The 21,853-nt window shown below is 37.5% G+C and overlaps 1 non-coding gene across 5 annotated transcripts in view; it reads right to left on the reverse strand.

Annotated features, from left to right (window-relative positions):
- Window positions 1-16,050, reverse strand: part of LOC100738624 — a 117,964-nt gene extending 101,914 nt beyond the window's left edge. For all 5 annotated transcript variants that reach the window (XR_002336375.1, XR_002336372.1, XR_002336373.1 and 2 more), the window contains exons 1-2: window positions 15,419-16,050; window positions 13,840-13,947 (exon numbers count right to left, since the gene is read on the reverse strand). This is a non-coding gene — a transcript (uncharacterized LOC100738624). The remainder of the gene's footprint in view (window positions 1-13,839; window positions 13,948-15,418) is intronic.

Here is a 21,853-nt window from a genome sequence, read left to right on the forward strand (position 1 = left end):
AGACTAACTGAAAAATTAAATTATAAACAATCATTTTTGAAATTAATAATTGTCATTTAAACAGCCAAAGAAATACATAGCATTTTGATGTATCAAGTAATTCTAGGATGTTCAGAGTGAGAAAGATACAGGTAAATATTTGCAAATGGATTAACAAAAGAGCACTAGTTAGAAATCACACAATTATGCAACATAAAAACCCAAGATTTTTGGATATAGGCATCATAGATATTTTATGGAGCATAGAAAAAAATTAATAAAATATTATGCTGGAAGTAAAAAGAATTTGAGGACATGGGTAACCATGCCTAGTTTCCTAGGCATTCGCCAAATTTCTCTGATTGGCAGACTGCAATGCAAGAAAAAATTTCTGAAGCTATATGTCTCTTAAGAGATAATAAGTCTCAGTAGAAAGAGATTATTTATGTAGAAAAAGATTTAAGACTTGCTTGTGTGTTTTTTTAAGAAAATAAAGCATTCTAAAAGTAAATATTGTTATTTTTGCTAAAAGCACAGTAACTGAATCCAAGATATTTAATTATTTTGTCTCCCTCAGATTCATAAAAATTTCCTTTCCTACTCTTCAGTAAGATCAATATGGGTGACTCCAGATTTATGGTAAGAATTATGTAAAAGGACTTAATTGATTTCACTAATACTACAGGGAAATTACTAAAGGATTGATCAGGAATCGTCACATCCTGGCTCATTCAGTCCCTTCCTGTAATCACAAGTCATACAATTTTTTTAAAGAAGTCAAAGTACTGGCCAAGGACCCAGGTCCCTAAACAAATGAAGACGTATGAGATCAGGGAGTGAAAGCTTCTGAAACCAGCCATATAGAAATACCAAAGAAATGAGAGTTAAAATGGTCATAGGGATCTGAAAAAAAAAAGAAAAGAAAACAAATATCAAAGAAACTTGGTTCTAAGTCTCAAGACAGCATTGCTACTTTCTTTCAAGATTTTTATTCATGTTACAGCTTTTAACATTGAGAGTCAAAAGAAAGTATTCAGGGAAGAAAAAATATTTAGGGAGAGGAACAATATAGAGGTAGGGGATTAAGAGGTAGAAACAATTATGTATAAAATAACTACAAGGATATATTGTACAACACAGGGAATATAGCCAATATTTTATTATAAATATAAATGGAGTATAACCTTTAAAAATTGTGAATCACCGGAGTTCCCTTGTGGCTAAGTGGGTTAAGAACCCTACTGGTATCCATGAGGATGAGGGTTTGATCCCTGGCCCCGCTCAGTGGTTAAAGGATCTGGAATTGCCATAAGCTGCAGTGTAGATTACAGATGTGGCTTGGATCAGGCGTTGCTGTGGCTGTGGTATAGGTCAGCGGCTGTGGTGTAGGTCAGCAGCTGTGGCTCCTATTTGACCCCTAGCCCAGGAATTTCCACATGCTGCAGATGCGGTCCCAAAAGGAAAAAAAAAAAATGTCAATCACTATATTGTATACCTGTAACTTCATTAATATTGTATAGCAACTAGACTTCAATACAAAAAAAAGTTTTAAGAAAGTATTCAGGAGTTCCCGTCGTGGCGCAGTGGTTAATGAATCCGACTAGGAACCATGAGGTTGCAGGTTCGATCCCTGGCCTTGCTCAGTGGGTTAAGGATCCGGCATTGCCGTGAGCTGTGGTATAGGTTGCAGACGCGGCTCGGATACCGCGTTGCTGTGGCTCTGGTGTAGGCCGGTGGCTACAGCTCCGATTGGACCCCTAGCCTGGGAATCTCCATATGCCGCGGGAGCAGCCCAAGAAATAGCAAAAAGACCAAAAAATAAAAAATAAAAAAAATAAATAATAAATAAAAATGGCGAAAAGACAGACACATCACAAAAAAAAAAAAAAGAAAGTATTCAGTAAAAATTAAAATGCAACCGTGGAACACATGAATTAGAGATGGAAAAATAAGGGATGGTATAGAGTAAGTCAAACAGGCACGTGAGAGCAAAAAGGTACGTCAATGCCAAGGATATTTACTTCACTGCTACAATTGCTAACAAAATATTGAGAGAAAGACTTGGCAGGATTTGATAGATTAGATAAGATTATATATGCATATTTTTGTGTGTGTGTTTTAAACTTTCAAGTAAAATGGAAAATGGCCTAAGAGCCTAAGTCCATTACAAAATCAAGAGTTGTTCCTAACGGAAGACATCACCAAAAGGCTTTTTGGAAATCAAGGGGTCCTTTGCATGACTTGCGGAAGATGTAGGACAATGAATGCTGCACTCCTAGAATTCTATAACAAATTTTCTGACTTTGAAATCTGTCCTCTGTCATCTTCCCATGGACTGCCTCTACTCACACAAGAGAATGTATTATTTCTAAAGATGTTCTTGCCACTGCTCCTGCAGTGGGAAGAACCCCAGCTCCTGCTGCCCCAAGCTGCACTTGACATCATGCTCCTACCTTGACCATCAACTTCCCTTGAAACTACCTACATAGAAGACTTTAGGCTTTTGTCACTTCTCTACTTCTATTAATTTTTTAATAGACTTTGTTTTTTAAGAGCAGTTTTAGGTTCACAGAAAAATCTGAGTAGCAATTATAGAGATTTTCCATATTTTGGCTGCCCCTGTGCATGCCTACCCTCCCTACTGTCACCTTCCACGCCAGCATGGTACCTGCCTTACAATCTGCACAGACACATCATCATCACCCAAAGCCCATAGTTCACATTAGGGTTCACTCTTGGTGTTGTTTATTCTATGGGTTTTGACAAATGTATGTCATCTCTCCACCATTATAATATCCAGAATAGTTTCACTACCTTAACTTCTATTAATTCTTAAGTTAGAAAGTCTACCAATCAAATTTAATTAGTAAAAGAGACACCTGGATAATAACAAAAACAAATACTCAGGCTACTACCAAATAAAAGAGAGATTGTTAAACAATATAAAATTGAAAATGTCTTTGTTGGCTTAACTAATATCAAATGATTCTTTGTAGGTAATATAATTATGCAGGTGGTTTCCAAGGCCTTATCTAAAGCTTAGCTGCTAGCAAATTGTTTATAGCAGAAAACTGACCACAGACTGTCTAGAATGAAAAAAAAGAAGAAGAAAAAGAGGGAGGAAATAAAGAGCACAAATCAGAGAGTTTCACATATTCGAAGGCCATGGAGTCTCCAAAACACCCATGTTACTCTAAGGGTAATTTCATGGATCAGCAAACACTTCACTGAAATCATACTAACCTCGTTCAGCCTACACTTGACAATATATATCCACTCCGTGTCTTTTCTTATCATTACAAATACAAGCCTTGAATATGGTTTTGACCTTCCTATTCACCGATCCCTGAACCTGGGGTCTTTCTCTGCTTCCCAAACCTCTGGCTCTTTCAGTGCTTCTCTGTGGCTGGGATGGGATGCCCAACTCACCAGCTATGCAAACCCTACCCATCCCTGAAGGCCAGTTTCTATGGTCACCTGTGCCCGAGCCTCGATATCATCTATAGCTGAGTTAATAATATTTCCCTTTTAAGGCATGTATTGAAGAACTCATGCAGCTCAATATCAAAAACAAACAAAAAACCCAAATGAAAAATGGGCAGAAGATCTAAATAGACATTTCTCCAAAGACGTACAGATGGCCAAAAAACACATGCAAAGAAGAGAAATGCAAATGAAAACTACAATGAGGTGTCACCTCACACCAATCAGAATGGCCATAATCAAAAAATCTACAAACAATAAATGCTGGAGAGGGTGTGGAGAAAAGGGAACACTCCTACACTACTGATGGGAATGTAAGCTGGTATGACCATTATGGAGAACAGTATGGAGGCTCCTTATAAGTGCAGAACTACCATATGATCCAGTAATCCCACTCCTGGGCATATATCTGGAGAAAACTATAATTTGAAAAAATATATGGACACCAATGTTCATTGCAGCACAATTTACAATAGCCAAGACAAAGAAGCAATCTAAATGTCCATCAATAGAAGACTGGATAAAGATGCAGTACATATTTATAATGGAGTATTACTCAGACATAAAAAGAATGAAATAATGCCATTTGCAGCAACATAGATGAACACAGAAATTATCATACTAAGCAAAGTAAGTCAGACAGAGAAAAACAAATACCTCATGAGATCACTAACATATGGAATCCAAAAAAATGATACAAAATTGGAGTTAAGAGGAGTTCCCGTCGTGGCGCAGAGGTTAACGAATCCGACTAGGAACCATGGGGTTGCAGGTTCGGTCCCTGCTCTTGCTCAGTGGGTTGATGATCCGGCGTTGCCGTGAGCTGTGGTGTACGTTGCAGACGTGGCTCGGATCCCACATTGCTGTGGCTCTGGCATAGGCCGGGGGCTACAGCTCCGATTGGACCCCTAGCCTGGGAACCTCCATGTGCCTCGGGAGCGGCCCAAGAAATAGCAAAAAGACAAAAAAAAAAAAAAAAAAAAAAAAAAAAAAAAAACTTGGAGTTAGGAGATGTAAACTATTGCATTTGGAGTGGATAAGCAATGAGATCTTGCTTTATAGCACAGGGAACTTTAGTCACTTGTGATGGAACATGATGGGGGATAATGTGAAAAAAGAATGTGTGTGTGTGTGTGTGTGTGTGAGACTGGGTCACTTCACTGTACAGCAGAAATTGACAGAACATTGTAAATCAACTATAACAGAAAAAATAAAAATATTTTTAAAAATGATATAAAAGACTTTATAAAACAGAGATAGACTCAAAGATTTTGAAACCAAATTCATGGCTACCAAAGGGGAAATGTAGGGTGGGAGGGAATAAATTAGGGGGTTGGGATTGGTATGTACACACTACTATATATAAAATAGATGGGTAACAAGGACCCACAGAATAGCACAGGGTATTCTACTAACACTGTGTAATAACTTATATGGGAAAAGAATCTGAAAAGGAACAGACAGATGTATATGTATAACTGATTTACTTTGCTGTACACCTGAAACAAAAACAACTTTGTAAGTCAGCTATACTCCAATAAAATTTATTTAAAAATAAACAAATAAAAAATAAATCTTAAAAAAAAAAAGATGTGTGTTGAAGCATTAAAATAAATAACCCCATTACCTAACAGGGAAGTCATTCATAAATGGTGGCTATTTGTATTATCTTCTGAACTTACAAACTTAACTCTACAAGACAATATGTTTTGCTTTGCTTGTATAATGGCTATTTATATACATGTTTTTCCCTAACATAAGTTTCTTGAGGTCAGAATCTGCTTTTTTTCATCTTGACATCCAATGAAAACAGCAAGTTTAAGTACAAAAATCAATGAATAAACATGGCATTGGACTAAGTATCAATTCTAACTGTAGCACAGAGAAGTGAATGGACTCTACCAGGACAGAGAATGTGCTAAATATGCATTAATCTAATCCAAACCCAGTGCCTTATTCGTGCTAAGAATAATTTCCTACATGGTTCCGACAGCCCAATCTCATAGCTCAAAACTAAACACAACTACCGACCTAAAGAGAATAAACTTCAAAAATTCCCAAAAGAATATAGATGATCAGGTTGTAAAATGTAGGAGCCATTTTAGATTTCCTTTCTTGGCTCACATAGTATTATGGCTGAAGTTCATTCATAACCGTCTGTAAGGCTGCAATTATGGGGAGGAAACAGGCTGAGACGTAGACTTCAAATCTGACATCTTAAATTTCAGTCCCAGCTCTGTCATTATTTGTTTTATAACTCTCTCAAAGCCAGAGCTTTCTCTTTTCCAAAATAGGAATAAACATTAGCAATTCAAAAATTCTAATGAGAATTAAAGGAGATGACACAAGAAAAAGTACTTTTTAAACATTCCCAGGGATTGTTAACATTTACGTAACATGGGATCATAATTCTCACCCAGATAGGTGTATCTTTTTTAATTAAAAAATTCTCTTTAATGAAATAATAGAATGTCTGGGACTTGCTTTATAATAGAGATATGGTAAAGGACAGAGGCTGTAGAGAACAAGATTGATGGTGTGTTGATGACTGTTGAAGCTGGGGGGTGAGTACATGAGGGTTCACTATACAATTCTTTAACTCATGAAGTCTTCCATAATTTTTTTTAAGAAATGTCATTCCTTACTTTGCTTATTTAATATTTAATTTTACTTAAAATACTTTTTGTGTAGGGAAAGCGCAGGCTCTTGAATCCCAGAATTTGGGCTCCAGACTTGTTTTTCCAACTGCAAAACAGGGATGATAGTTCTAATTCCTATCATGTAAAAGCTGCTGACAAACTTAGGTAAGAAAATCCTCATAAACCACGTAGCATACACAGGGCCAGAAATCTAGTAAAAGCTTAATATATTACATTATGGAACCACATAAAAACAAACCAGTGTATTTAATTATAGGAATTCTTTCCTTTTAGATCTTGGAGTGACTAAATGCTTTTAACCAAAATGAGATGACACCAAGTTAAACTGTACTTGAAAGTATTCAAGAAGTATATATAAACTTATCCAAAAACTTAGCTAGAAAAATTCCATTAAACTGAGATATTCAGTGCCAATTTTCCCAAACGTTATAAAACTTCTATTTAAAGGTCCACCAATATCTAATGTTTCAGAATTTTTCTCATCACTATTTGTGGTCAAATTGTTGCTATAAATGGTGTTATAAGTGATTAACAGTATCTAAAACAGGATTTCTCATACATGAATGGAGAAAAGTGCCCTTTTTAAATTTATCTAAGTAATATAGAAAAGCTTAATTAAAGTAAAATGTGGAGTTCTCTGGTGGCCCAGCAGGTTGAAGATCCAGTGTTGTCACTGCTCTGCTGCAGGTTTGATCCCTGGCCTGAGAACGTCCACATGCCAAAGGTGCAGCCAAAAAAAAAAAAAGAAAGAAAGAAAGTAAAAAGTGATCCAAATTTCTCTACCCAGGAAAAAAAAAAAAAAAAAAAGGCTCTTCACACTATGTCTAATCAGTTATGATGGAGCATGATAATGGGAGAAAAAAGAATGTATACATGTATGTGTAACTGGATCGCCATGCTGTACAGTAGAAAAAAAATTGTATTGGGGAATAACAATTAACAAATTATTAAAAAATTAAAATAAAAAAACTTAATCTTTTAAAGTATTTTCTTTCATATCACCAAATGTTTTAAGTAATTTTTATTGTATTTGACAAAACAAGAACCTTAGCCACAAAGCACCATACATCTACTCAAAGGAAGTATATATTGTTCTCTTTCAATTAGGGGCATGTCAATATGCTTCACTGCAAGCTCTTGAAATCAATATAGTTCCACTAAATTAAAACAAGAAAAAAGCAGGGTAAGACTAAGTCATATTCCTGTATTGAGCTTGTTTCCTTGGTGTTTGTTTAACATTCCAAAAAATGGAATTAGGCAAAGGCATGTTAAGTGTCACAGACCAATTAAGAATTCATTTGAATATAATCTGAGAAGCAAACCTTAGCTTCTGGAATGCTAAGAAAGAAGATCATTTTAGAAAGTCAGAGAAGCTGTAGAAAAACTGATGAAATGTACAGACAAAAAAGAGACCATGCAGCCCTCTTTTAAGAGAGGTCTCCAGGATCCTGCAGTCCAGCCAAAGTATCCCCTAAGGGCTATAGACTCTAGTCAAGATCCCTGCTCTGGAAAACCAATTTTTAAGTTTTAGAATAAAACACTGTGTTCTGGGAAACCTTTGGTCCAATGCTCCGGTACGAGCCTAGGAACCCTGATATTCGCCAGTTATTTTTTTCCCTCTCTCAGGGAGAAAAAAATGGAATTAACAGACCATGACTACTACTAAGCAACTTACCACAAGTCTTTGCGAGTTCTTTCCCAGAAGACACATATTGCAAGGAGGGTAGAGTATGTTACGCTTGCAAAATGCCTGTTAGGTTTGCAAAATGCCTGTAAGAATTTTCTCTCAGTGCACCCTTGCCAGTCAGGGTAGTTATTACAGAAAAATCAGCCTAGCGAACATGCCCCCAATGGTAGGAGAGCAATGGCTGGACGTCTTCTCATTAACACTTTCTATTCAAGAGGAGGTGGTAGGGGCAAAACGCTGCCACCCTTTAGAGAAGAAACTCATTCAGCTGGACCACAGAGCCCAGCTGTGTGCTGCAGACAAATCCCTTTGTATTCACTTTTGCCCAAGTTATTAAGAATCTAGGACTATTTTAAGATTTTATGAAGAAATATCTCATTTGTAGATGCCCGAAAATCACTGAGCATACGACCTAGGTATGGCGTAACATGGTTTGGGGTAGAAAACAAAGGGGACAGCAGAAAAACCCTTTGACTAATCATTAACTTTTAAAGCCACACTCCTTACTAACCCTAAAGAATCAAAAGTATGCTTCTTAAGAGAAATTCTTTACCCCTGATTTTGGCAAAGTCCTAAAGCAATTGCCTTTTAGGATGAGATTACTTTGCAAAACCATGCACGCAGACAACCTCCAATGCTGTTACATGCATTTAGCTAAATCCTACATTCTGCATTTCTTGAATTGATTTAATGCAAGTGGAATGAATAGAGAAGCCAAAATACCGTGATCTGCCAAATATCATGGAGTTGCATCAGACACAAATTAATATATGAGAAAGTATCAAGGGAAAGTAACTATGGAGTAAAAATGGGGAAAGGAGGACAAAGGAGCACAAGGGTGAAGAGGAGGAGAGGGAAAAAGGGAGGAAGAGGAAACATTTAAATAGTGCTGGTGAGAGCAGGAGTGCGTGCCTGGGGGGTCAGGTAGCACCCAAGGAGTGAAAGCTTGACCCACCTGAGACAATACTCCTGGTCACCCCACATCCACAAATTCACAAAGAGCTCCTCGAAGACACAACTTTCAAAAACACAACTTTCACTAAGTGCCGCCATGAGTAATATAATTTACATTACATTTGGTGACAGTATCTTACCACTTCCCAAATTGTACTACTCAATGTTGAGAAAATACGCTTATCTAAAAATGGTTAAGAACCTTTTTGCCACAAGACGATAGACAATCAACAAATTTAAAATACCCTTCAACGTGTTTATTCCATTTAAAATGCAACTCCTCCTGAAATTACCATTGTACAAACATACACAAACTTTGGAATGTCAAACACTTCAGAAACAAACACCTCTGGTCTATGAAGCATACTCAGAGGTCAAAAATCAGGAGTTTCCTTTGTGGCTCAGCAGTTAACGAACCCGACTAGGATCCATGTGGATGCGGATTAGATCCCTGGCCTCACTTAGTGGGTTAAGGATCCAGTGTTGCCACGAGCTGTGGTGTAGGTTGCAGATGTGGCTCGGATCCCTGGTTGCTGTGGCTGTGGTGTAGGCCCCCAGCTACAGCTCCAATTCAACGCCTAGCCTGCAAACCTCCATATGCCACAGGTGTGGCCCTAAAATAGCAAAAAAAAAAAAAAAAAAAAAAAAGTCACAAATCACAGCATCCTTGGAGGTCTTAACTGGTCCCTTGGTTTTTCTTGAATTATTACAGGAGAGGAGAGAGACAAAAAGTTGGTCATTGTTGCCCTAAAAGAGACTGCCAGTGATTTCCCCAGTAAAAATGGTTTATTTGAGGTCAACAAAGAATTGCAAATGGGGTCTGTTACCATACCAAGCCAGGTGCAGGAGTGAGGAGAGAGCTCATTTAAAGAGGAAAAAAGGAAGAAGGAAGTGCTATAGTAAACAAAGAGTCCGCTATAGGAACTGAGAGTTCACAGTGGCTTTTTATTGGCTGAGTTGTGACAGTCTCTCAGTGGCTGAGCTCTGGCCACACAAGAAGAGAAATTCTCTTCCTCTTGGGCTCCTCTATGGTCATAGGGCATGAGAGCTCCCCCTCCTGGCTTCCTAACTCTTTTAATTGAGGTTTCTATTTATTAACTTTTACATCATAAAATCTATTTTTTCTCTATGCAGATTAACCTGTTTTTGTTTTGTTTTGTTTTTTTCCCATGGCTGCAGCAACTGGAAGTTCCGGGACCAGGGATAGAACCCACACCTTGGCAGCCACCTGAGCCACAGCAGCGACAATGCCAGATCCTTAAGCAGCATAGCCACCAGGGAACTCCTAACCTGTTCTATTTTAGTTAAAACCAACAGTGGTATTTTGAGGAACCAGTTACATATCTAGTACATCTAAGACACTGAACAATCAAAGCAGATCTTTTTTTTTTTTGGTGGGGGGGGCGAGGGCGGACTGCACCCATGGCATAAAGAAGTTCCCAGGCCAGGGGTCAAATTCTCACCACATCAGTGACAATGCCGGATCCATATCCTGGTAGGAACACCAGGGGACTCCACAATGGATCATTTTTAGCATCCCCTTCTCCTATATGCCAAAAGTAATAACTGTGCAATAATCATTAACAATCATTTTCTTGATTCATTCTTTACTTTTAAAACAAATAACTTATGATTAAAATAAAAAAGAAATGTCAATTTAAAGACATTATTCAGCGTTTCCCCTGTAGTACAACAGGATCAGCAGTGTCTATGAAGTGTCAGGACATAGGTTCAATCCTTGGCCCAGCACAGTGGGTTAAAGGATCTGGGGTTGCTGCAACTGCAGCATAGATTACAACTGAAACATGGATCTGATCCCTAGCCTGGGAGCTCCATATGCTGTAGGGTAGCCAAAAAAGAAAAAAAAAAAAAAGAGAGAGAGAGATTATTCAAATATAATAAAATACCTCACACGTGAGCTAAAATTTGCACCTACTAAATACAAACATTACAAACATATTTCAGAGATATTATGGGTTCAGTTCCGTATCACTGCAATAAATTAAGCCACACAAATTTTTTGTTTCCCTGTGCATATAAAAGTTGTTTACACTATACTATAGTCTAATGTGTCGTGTAGCATTGTATATTTTTAAAAGACACATGTAATTTTAAAACACCTTATTGTTAAAAAATGCTAAACGTTATCTGAGCCTTCGGCGAGTCCTAATCTTTTTGCTGGTGAAGGATCTTGCCTTGATGTTGATGGCTGCTGACTGATCAGGATGGTGGTTGCTGAAGGCTGGGGTGGCTGTGGCAATTTCTTAAAATAAGACAATGAAGTTTGCCATATCAGTTGACTCTTCCTTTCATGAACAATTTCTCTGCAGCATGTAATCTGTTTGATAGCATTTTACCTATAGTAGAAGTTCAATATTGGAGTCAATCCTCTCAAACGTTGCTGCTGTTTTATCAAATAAGTTTATGCAATATTCTAAATCCTTGGCTATCATTTCTGCAATCTACACAGCATCTTCACCAAGAGTAGTTTCCATCTCAAGAAACCACTTTCTTTGCTCATCCATAAGAAGCAACTCCTCATCCGTTAAAGTTTTATCATGAGATTGTAGCAGGTCAGTTACATCTTACGGCTCTGCTTCTAATCTTAGTTCCCTTGCTACTTCTACCATATCTACAGTTACTTTCTTTACTGAAGGCTTATGTCCCTCAAAGTATTCCATGACGGGTGGAGTCAACTTCTTCCAAACTCCTATTAATGTTGAAATTTTGACCTCTTCCCATGAATCACAAGTGTACTTAATGGCATCTAGAATGGTGAATCTTTTCCAGAAGGTTTTCCATTTACTTTACCCAGATCCATCAGAAGAATCACTGGATATGAAGCTATAACCAAATATATATTACAAAATATATTTCTTAAATAATAAGACTTGAAAGTCAAAACCAGTCCTTCATCCATTGACTTCAGAATGGATGTTGTGTTAGAGGCATAAAAACAATATTATACATCTCCATCTGAGTTCTTGCGTGACCAGGTGCATTGTCCATGAGCAGTAATATTTTCAGTTTTTTTATTTTTTTTGGCCACACCAAAAACATACGGAAGTTCACGGAGCCACCAGAGCACTCTTTTTTTTTTTTTTTTTTTTTTTTTTGAGCAATAATACTTTGAAAGGAATCTCTTTTTTTCTGAGTAGTATGTCCCAGTAGGCTTAAAATATTCAACGAGCCATGTTGTAAACAGATGTGATGACATACAGGCTTTATTGTTCCATTTACAGAACACAGGCAGAGTAGATGTAGCACAATTCTTAAGGGCCCTAGGATTTTCAAAATGGTAGATGAGCCTTGGCTTCAACTTGATGTCGCCAGCTACATTAGCCACTGGGTGCGTCGGCCTATCCATTGAAGATTTGAAGTCAGGCATTGACTTCTCTCTAGCTATGAAAGTCCCAGATGGCATTTTCTTCCAATAGAAGGCTATTTCATCTACATTGAAAATCTGTTGTTTAGTGTAGCCACCTTCATTAACGATCTTAGCTAGATCCTTAGAATAATTTGCTGCAGCTTCTACATCAGCACTTGGCTGCTTCACTTTGTACTTTTACAGTATGGAGATAGCTTCTTTCCTCAAACCTCATGAACCAGCCTCTGCTGGCTTCAAAACTTTTCTTCTGTAGGAATTCCTGCTGTGGTGCAGTGGGTTAAGAATCCAACCACAGTGGCTTGGGTTGCTGTGGAAGCACAAGTTCAAGCCCCAGCCTGGTGCAGAGAGTTAAAGGATCCAGTGTTGCCCCAGCTACAGTGTAGGTCAAAGATATGGCTCTGATTCAATCCCTGGCCCAGGAACTTCCTTTTGCCATGGGTGTGGCCATTAAAGACAAAACAAACAAACAAAAACTTTTCTTTTGTAGCTCCCTCACCTCTCTCAGCCTTCATAGAACTGAAGACAATTACAGCCTTGATCTGGATTAGTATTTGGCTTAAAGGAATGTTATGGCTGGTCTGATCTTCTATCTAGATTGATAAAACTTCTTCCAAGTCAGCAATTAAGGCTGTTGTGTTTCACTTATCATCTGTGTATTCACTGGAATAGCACATTCAATTTCCTTCAAGAACTTTTCCTTTGCAGTGACAACTTGGCTAACTGTTTGGCACAAGAGGCCCAGCTTTCAGCTTATCTCAGGTTTCAATATGCCTTCCTCATTGAGCTTAATCATGTCTAGCTATTAATTTAAAGTGAGAGACATAACAACTCTTTAATCACTTGTATACTTAGAGGCCATTGTGGAATCTGAAAAAAGGACAGACTGAACTTCTTTGCAGAACAGACGCTAACTCACAGATTTTGAAAAACTTATGGTCTCCAAAGGAGACAGTTTGGGGGATAGGGGGATGTGCTTGGGTTGTGGGATGGAAATCCTACAAAATTGGATTGTGATGATCATTGTACAACTACAAATGTAATAAATACATTGAGCAATAAAAAAAGAAAAAAAAAGAAAGAAAGAAAAAGACAAATGCACCCATATGTTCATTGCAGCACTATTCACAATAACCAAGACATGGAAACAACTTAAATGTCCATTCACAGATGAATGGATCAAGAAGACATGGTATATATACACAATGGAATACTACTCAGCCATAAAAAAGAACAAAATAATGCCATTTGCAGCAACATGGATGGAACTAGAGATTCTCACACTAAGTTAAATAAGTCAGAAAAAGAAAGACAAATACTATATGATATAACATATCTGGAATCCAATATATGGCACAAATGAACCTTTCCACAGAAAAGAAAATCATGGAAATGGAAACAGTCTTGTGGTTGCCAAGAGGGAGGGGGAGGGAAGTGGGATGGATTGGGAATTTGGGGTTAATAGATGCAAACTATTGCCTTTGGAATGGATAAGCAATGAGATTCTGCTGTATAACACTGGGAACTATATCTAGTCACTTATGATGGAGCACAATAATGTGAGAAAAAATAATGTATACATGTATGTGTGACTGGGTCACCTTGCTGTACAGTAGAAAATTGACAGAACACTTTAAAACAGCTATAATGGAAAAAATAAAAATCATTAAAAATAAAAGCATAAGAAGTACCTTGGTCCCTTGTAAATATGCAGAATCTTCACTCCTACCCAGGACTCTAAGGTTAGGTGATTCTGAAGTGCTCAAATCTTGAGAACAACTGCTTTAAGGCAGTGTTTCCTGTTTTAAAAAATTGAGGTATAACTGAGATGTAACACTATTCATTTCAGGTGTACAACATAATGATTCAGCATTTTCATATATTGTGAAACGATCACCACGATAAGTTAGGGGAGGAAAAAATTTTCCTCTAAACTTCTAGGTTCTTTAGCTGATCTAATAAATAAGTTAACATAAAACATATTGACAGGAGAAAAACAAATTTAATTATATATCTATGAGAGCCCCAGAGATATGAGACCCAAGGGCAAGGCGGGCACTCAAGGCTTATATGCTGTCCTGAACTCAGGAATGAGATAGGGGTCTAGGTATTCACTGGGGTGGAAAGTAATTCACAAGACAATAAAAGCAGGTGTTTGGTTATTAGGTGTTTGCCCTGCCATACAGGTAGGTTATTCCAATAAAAGTTATCTCAGGTAATAGCTCTCTCTCTCTGAGCCAGTTCTCCTACCTAAATTCTTTCATGTAGTTAAGAGGGAAGTTAAAAGCTCTTCTGAGTAGTTGGGGCCTTGACTGTCCTCATCTCAAAATAATCTACCTGCCAAAGGGGCACATTTGAGGGAGGCTCATTCTGAACTCTTCCAAGTCTAGTTAACATCTATTATCACACACAGTTACAAAAAAAAATGTTTTCCTTGTGATGGGAACTTTTAAGACCTCCTCTTTCAGCAATTCTTAGCAATTCTCTTTGGAACTTTCGAATCATCAATACAGTATTTGTAACTATAGTCACCAGGTTTTACCTTACATCTACAGGACTTTTTATATTTTATAGTTTTAAACTTATAAAAATATAAAAATTTTAAAAATATATATATAATACATAAAATATTTTAAGTTAAATTTTATAACTGGAAATGTGTACCTTTTGACTCAGGTGGGATTTTCTTAATTTGAGAAATCTAAAGAATTCTGGGACATTTGTTAAGTGCCAGGATTCCACTCCTTACACCCTGTTCAGGGCAATGGAAACAGAATTATTTTCTAGAAGGGGCTTGGTAACCTTTAAATGTAACAAATTCCTTCAGGAGATTTTTATCACTAGGCAAATTAGGAAACACTGCTTGAAGTCAGCAGCAGCTCATATTTATTAAACCCACGCTGCATGCAGGGTCCAAGGCACGCCTTTCTTTTTGTGTGTTTGCTTATTTACTCCTAAGAGAACAATTCCATGCAGTGATGCCTCAGCTCCATTTCACAAAGTTAAGTGCCCCTCTTCATCAGTCCATTAAGAAGGGTGGATTTTACCATTTAAATCTCAGGGCAATCTCATTTCACATATTCCTAGTTTCTTAGATTAGATTTGGAGCTCTCTAATCCCACGAGATTAAGCACCAATTCATAGTTCTCATATAAAACACACTATAAACTCTTTTGCATAACACAGGATCTCAATACATATCATTGCTTCTAAGAAATCAAAGAATCATTCTGTTTTTTGTCCAGTGCGTTTGGCAGTGGAAAAGCCTACCTTGATTTTGCAGATGTGGATACAGGAGTTGGCAGTAGACTCTGTTGCTGAAAGCAGAGACCTTTTGAGTTATTCTGGCTGGGAGTCAGAATCCTGCAGAAACTGAACCAGGAAAAGGAAAACAGAAAGATCATCTGGTTTGGCTGGCTCTCCTAGCCGGATCCTGGCAGGGGAAGAGAATTTTAGTGCAGAAGAGCAAGGTAATGGATATTTCCAGTTTCCTGTCACACCCCTTCTCTCACAGGCTTATCCACATTCTAATCAGCCTTCTGAGACTAAGAGTTTCCAGTTTACTAAAAGCCCATACTTATCTTTCCCTTTCTAATTCCTTTTACACTTGCACACGATGTGCACATTTTAGGCTTCCCTAGTCTCTGATTATTCAATAACGCAAAAGCTAACACTTCCAAACTCTGTGCCATGCACCTCTGACCTGAAGTCGATCAGAAAATGGGTATACTGTTTTCTTAACACCTGTTATTCAAACTCCTTCAATGTGAGGAAGCTTTCCTTGCTCTGAAATTCAAAAATCACTCTCTTGAAACTTAAAAACATACTAAATAATAGGTTTAAGTACCTATTATCGCTCAAGTTTTCTTTTAATTTCCATTTTCTTTTTAATCGTAACATACTGGGGGAAAAAGCTATCCATAGCTTCATTTTTTTCCTCAGATAAAACTAAAAGAGAGAGGCTCACAAGGTTAATAATTTGCCTAAAATCGTGTATTTGGTAGGAAGAAGCAGCAGCTTTTGAAAACTATTAGGTCTGACTTTGAACTTCATACTCTTTCCACCACATTAGTTTTTTTAAAAATATTTACTAAAGCATCGTTGATTTACATTGTTGTGCCAGTTTCTGTTGTATCTTTCCACCATATTGTGATGCTCATGTTCAAGCTATTTTGTTCACTGTTTCATATGTGTATGTCTCATCTCTTCCAGTACATGAGAAACATATTCTCCTAAACATGGAGTGCTAAGCACTCAGAAGGAATGCCATAAAAAGAAGTGATGACTTCTCTCCTCAGCCATACCAACCGCACTAAATCATCTTTTAAAACCCCCCAATCAAAAAACAACCAAGTTGGCTTTTCAGGATACTCATACCAGAATCAGAAATCATTCAGTGATATCCTCAGAATATAGGACCCCTGCTTAAGCAATCTCAACATTTGTTCCTGGACTTTTCACACCCTGTGGGACCTTCTTTCGTGATGCCTTTCCACTCCGTAGACCATTGATTCCAGAGATACAGGAGCTGTGTTCTTTCCAACAGTTATCTTGGGTTATTCAACACGGGGAAAGATTTTCTTTGCTCTGTGCATTGAAAATTGCTCAGTTGGAACTTTAAAAAGTTATGTCAGGACATCATTTTTAATATTTAATGGGTCTATACGTTCTGTTGTCTGCTTTGCCTACCCAGTAGTTATACTTTTGTTTCTTATCAACTACAGAATGGACAAGATGGCAATGATGTGTACATCTCTTCCAAAACTTCAGGTGAAAAATCAAAAGAGGGTAGAGATCACCTTGCATTTAAGAAAAAAATGTCCAGGTATTGGGTGGAGATCAAATTTTCTGCTCACCTCAACCTGGGTTCCTACTTCTCTCCAGGGCTACTGTTCGTCCTGATTCATGCTGTCTTCTTGCTTAGACTATCCCAAGAGCCCCCTCACTCTAACCTTTCTGTCATTTATTCTCTACTCAGCACAGTGATATTTTTAGACAGTAAGTCAAATGTTTTGTTTACTCTCCTGTTAAAAATCCTCCAACTTCTTCCCGGTTTGCTTACCATAAAGTCCAAACTCCTTGCCTACAAGACTCTATATGGCCTGGCTCCTGGCCACATCTCCAACCTCATCTAACACCTCATTGCATAAATACCTATTGAATAAATGAATGAATAACACCTTTCAATTTTTCAGATATAAACCAGCTTCACAGAAAAAAAAATAATGCTAGAACGTAACAAATTTACTGTCGTGTTCCTGTGGATGGCAACTAGCTGATAATTGATGAGGGTAACCATGTCTATTATTCATCGTTATCTCTGCTGTGTTCAAGCAAAGAAAGCTGACTCCACTCCCGCTCTGCCTCTGTGGGTATTTTGTGAAAGACTCTTACTTTTTCCTTTTTTGCTGACTGATAGTTAAATGTGAAGTCCTGCAATAATACTCACAATACATTAGCCAAATCATATTCTCTTCAGGGGAATCAAATTTGTACCAAGGATCATCAGTTGGCTGATATCTATTAGTTAAAATCAATCAGGTATTAGCTGTTCTGGTGATGATGTATTTGATCGTTACTCATAACATCAATCAGACATTCTTTGAAATTCATATGAAAGGGGGTTCCCTGGTGGCTCATCAGGTTAAGGATCATCACTGCTATGGCTCAGGTCACTGCTGTGCTATAGGTTCAATCCCTGGCCCAGGAACTTACACATGCCACAGGTGCAGCCAAAAAAAAAAAAAAGTGCTTATTCTATTCTGAGAATCCTCATCAGAAGACAATGCTTCATCCTCAAGATGTCAAACTTGCCTCCAAAGGATAAATTATCCTTGTACAAAAATAGACTGTAGATAAAGCCCTCAATTTTACTTGGGTATATCCAAGACTAAAGTGACTCAGATTGTTCCTTAAATTTACATTTAGAAAAGTAAAAGATTTTAAGTAAAAAAAAAAGGTTAGTTTGAAAACATAGTTAACTTTTATAGGTTATGATTTTCTTACCCATCACTTAACAAATATTTATTTATACTAGGTAGGTGAAAGAGCTATTTGAATTCTAGAAGTAGATTCTTCAAATCTTACTTAAAAGCTCAAACTGAGCTCTTAATCAGATAAGTGATATAGTTTCATGTTCCAGGATGATTTATGATTCATAGTGCCTGTCCTTCATTCCTATTTTGTTTACTGGAATAGCCCAAATTTCACAAGATCCCATTCAGCCTGAAACTCTACTTTCATATGTAAGTCAGCTAGATTCCCTCTCAAAGGCAACTGAAAAAAATGCAGGGTCCCATTTCCCAGAGATCTTTAATCTAAACTGAAAGTAAATCCAGATGCTTCAATATTTTTTTAAGACAGGATCATTTAGTTTCTTACTTTCAAAATATAGTCTTTCAAATCTAGATATGAATGACTCAAGTGTGCAGAATCAGCAAACATGCAGAACAATAAGACAAATTTACACTAATGAGATTTATTATATCAACTGAGAGTCACAAGAGCTTCACATGCTCTAATAAACCCAGGGAATGCATAAGAGCCAACAATGCCAAGAACATATGAAAAGAAAAGTTCAGATGTCAGACGTGGTTCATTGACATCTTTAGAAATGGATTATTTCCAAATTGAAAATCTGATTTGAAAAGAAATCTTATTTAAACAGAATTTTAAAAAAAAATTTATCAGAGTTCCTGTCATGGCGCAGTAGAAACGAATCCAACTAGGAACCATGAGGTTGCGGGTTCGATCCCCGGCCTCGCTCAGTGTGTTAAGGATTTGGCATTGCTGTGCTCTGTGGTGTAGATGGCAGATGTGGCTCAGATCCCACATGGCTGTGGCTGTGGTGTAGGCTGGCAGCTGCAGCTCCGATTAGATCCCTAGTCTGGGAACCTCCATATGCCATCGGTGCAGCCCTAAAAAAAAAAAGGACAAAAGACAAAAAAAAAAAAAATTATCACTAGCATAAGGAAAGTTCTTGGTTTTAAAAAAAAATTGAAAGTCTAATAGTAACTCTTAAAAAAAATCAAGTGGAGTTCCCTGGTGGCTCATCAGGTTAATAAGGATCCAGCATTGTCACTGCTGTGGCTCAAGTTCTATCCCTAGCCTGGGAACTTCTGCATGTCATGGGTGAGGTCCAAACAAAAACATCAAGCAAGGAAATTCAAAATGGAAGATAGTCTATAGACTACAAGAAACTTGGGCACAAATAGAATAGTTCTTCAAAACTGAGGCATAGACTGCTCAAATATAATACTTCTCTTTCAGGGGTAAATTGCTTTAATATATTTTTCTTTACTTCACAGAATCACAACACAACTTAGGCACAAAGGAGAAACCTGTGTCAGTTAACCTTCATAATTCTGCAATTTCTCTTCCTCTAAAATCCATTTCTATGTTATGTTTAAATGTTAACATGGTGAAGCCTAAAGAACACTTAATCAAAAAAAAAAAAAAAAAAAGAACACAATCAGGTATACAAAGTGATTTAAGAGAACCTTTCTTCCCAAATTTAATTTAGCGAATTTGAAAAAACCAACAGGAATAGACTCTTGGTACTTAACGGAACTGTATGCCAACTCAAACTATTTTTTATTAAAACCAATCTCTTTAACCTAATTCTTTATTTTAAATTAACACTAATTTATTTTTCAAACTAAGCTTACAGCTTAAAATATCTTTAACACAAGCTGCTATAAAGAATGTTTTTACTACGAATTATTTCAAGTCCAAAAACAATTATCCCCACAGAGAAAAGGGGATTTAGTCATGGTTCCTATACATTATTTTTTTTCACTAATATTCATCAACTTAGCTAAATTTTTCCCACTCTTTATAGAAAAAAAATGGTTAAGTGTATTTCATTTGACAAAAATCCATATTTACACAGCCATATATTTCCCCCATTTCTAGGTTCTAGATAACCAGAAGCACCCAGAGGCTAGAGAGGGTATATCGTTACTTATTACCAGTCCTTACTCATTACCAATCCAGAGAAACAGTTTTGAGAACTGGGCCACTCTTGAGTATTAAGGTCCATCTTACATTAATTAGGACTGATTTAACTGCAAGCATCCCAACCAAAGAAAGGTATCCCTGAGATTTAGAGCATTCCAGAGCACTGAAGTGAGTGTAAGCTCTATAAGACTCTTAATGCTGGGCCTTCTAAAGCCCAGATCCTCCTGCTCTAGGCTGATCCACTGCCCAGCCTTTAACCTGGAGTCACCCGTCATCCAAACAGATGGATGCCTATTTCCTGGACCCTTTGTCTTAACTTTCCTTGGTTTACACCCTTGTGTAGGTAGAACTTCTTTCAGTGGATTTCTCAGAAAAATTGAGACATTGTTTTGAGACTTAAATATCTGACGGTGTGTTTACTCTCACTCTTAATAGTTTAGCTGGTGTAGCAAATATTATTTTCAGTGTCACCCAAGATCTTTCAGTCACCTTCTCCTTGAGTCTCACTTTTCCAAGGTAGAATCTAGAATGTGCTCTTCTTAGCTACGGGCTGAAGGGAAGGAGGTACATAGCCTAAACTCTTCTAACGATACATACCTGTACGAGACTTCAATTCAGAAGTAAGGGATGTGAGGTAGTAGCTGCTCACAGAAAATCCATCTTTTTGGTCAGTGATGGTATTTCCTCTATTTGAGGTATCTACTCTGGAGGGGAGGGGTGGATCAAGAGTGAAGCTTCTTTTCATGCTGCCAGCTGTGTGGTCTGTGCCAGGTGTGGTAGCAGGTATGTCTTATCAGGTGCAGCCCCCACAGTGGTCTTGGGTGTGGACTAGCAATGTGGCATTCAAGTCTGCACACTCTGGCTCACCAGAAAATTCCATAAACCACCCAAGTAATCTGAGGTCAATAAATCTCTTATTGCTTCAACTAATATACAGATTCTGCTGTTGACAATTAAGACTACTAACTGATATAGCTGGATATAAGAGTGATAGCTTGGAAATGGTTTTCCCTCAGAATTTGCAAAGCATTTGTCCATGGTCTTCTGTGATGATGTTTCTCTTGAAAAGCCTGATGCCATTCTTGTCCCTAAGCGTCTGGATGTGACTTATTTTTCCTCTCTGAAGGCTTTGGGTTATTCTTTTTATCCCTAATACTCTGGAGTTTCTCAATGAAATGCCACGATGTAGGCTTTTGCACTCATTTAGCTGCCACACACAGTTGTACGTGTTGTGCACTGGACCACTTTAGGTTACACCTCAATTTGTAGACACACCTGTCTGACTGTCCACAAAGACCCCATGGACAGAGTGTAGGACTTCACACTGTGGAGATGACTGCCCTTGGGTTCCGGGAAATCATTTATATAATCTTTCCTCTCAACCATTTTCCTTGTTCTGTCTCTGGAAAACCTATCAGCCAAGTATTGAGCTTCCAAGATCAATCTTTTTCTTATTTGGTCCCTATTTTCCATTCCATGTCTCCTTGTTTCACTTCCTAAGAGATTTCCTCTACTTCATCTTCCAAACTTCTACTGAATATTTAACTTCAGCTGTGCTATTTTTAATTCAGTAGAGTTCTTTTTAAAAAAAGCAATCCCTTATCTCTCTGAAGATATCAATTATAGATTGACTTTGTTCTTATTTTAGCTTTTCTTCTATTCACTGCTTTATGTTTCCTTTCTCTTTCCTTTTCACTTGCTATTCCTTTTTCACTTGTGTCACTCTTTTGCTTTAGATAAGATGCC

This window comes from Sus scrofa, chromosome 10 (assembly GCF_000003025.6).
Source record: "Sus scrofa isolate TJ Tabasco breed Duroc chromosome 10, Sscrofa11.1, whole genome shotgun sequence".
NCBI classification, from domain to species: Eukaryota; Metazoa; Chordata; class Mammalia; order Artiodactyla; family Suidae; genus Sus; species Sus scrofa.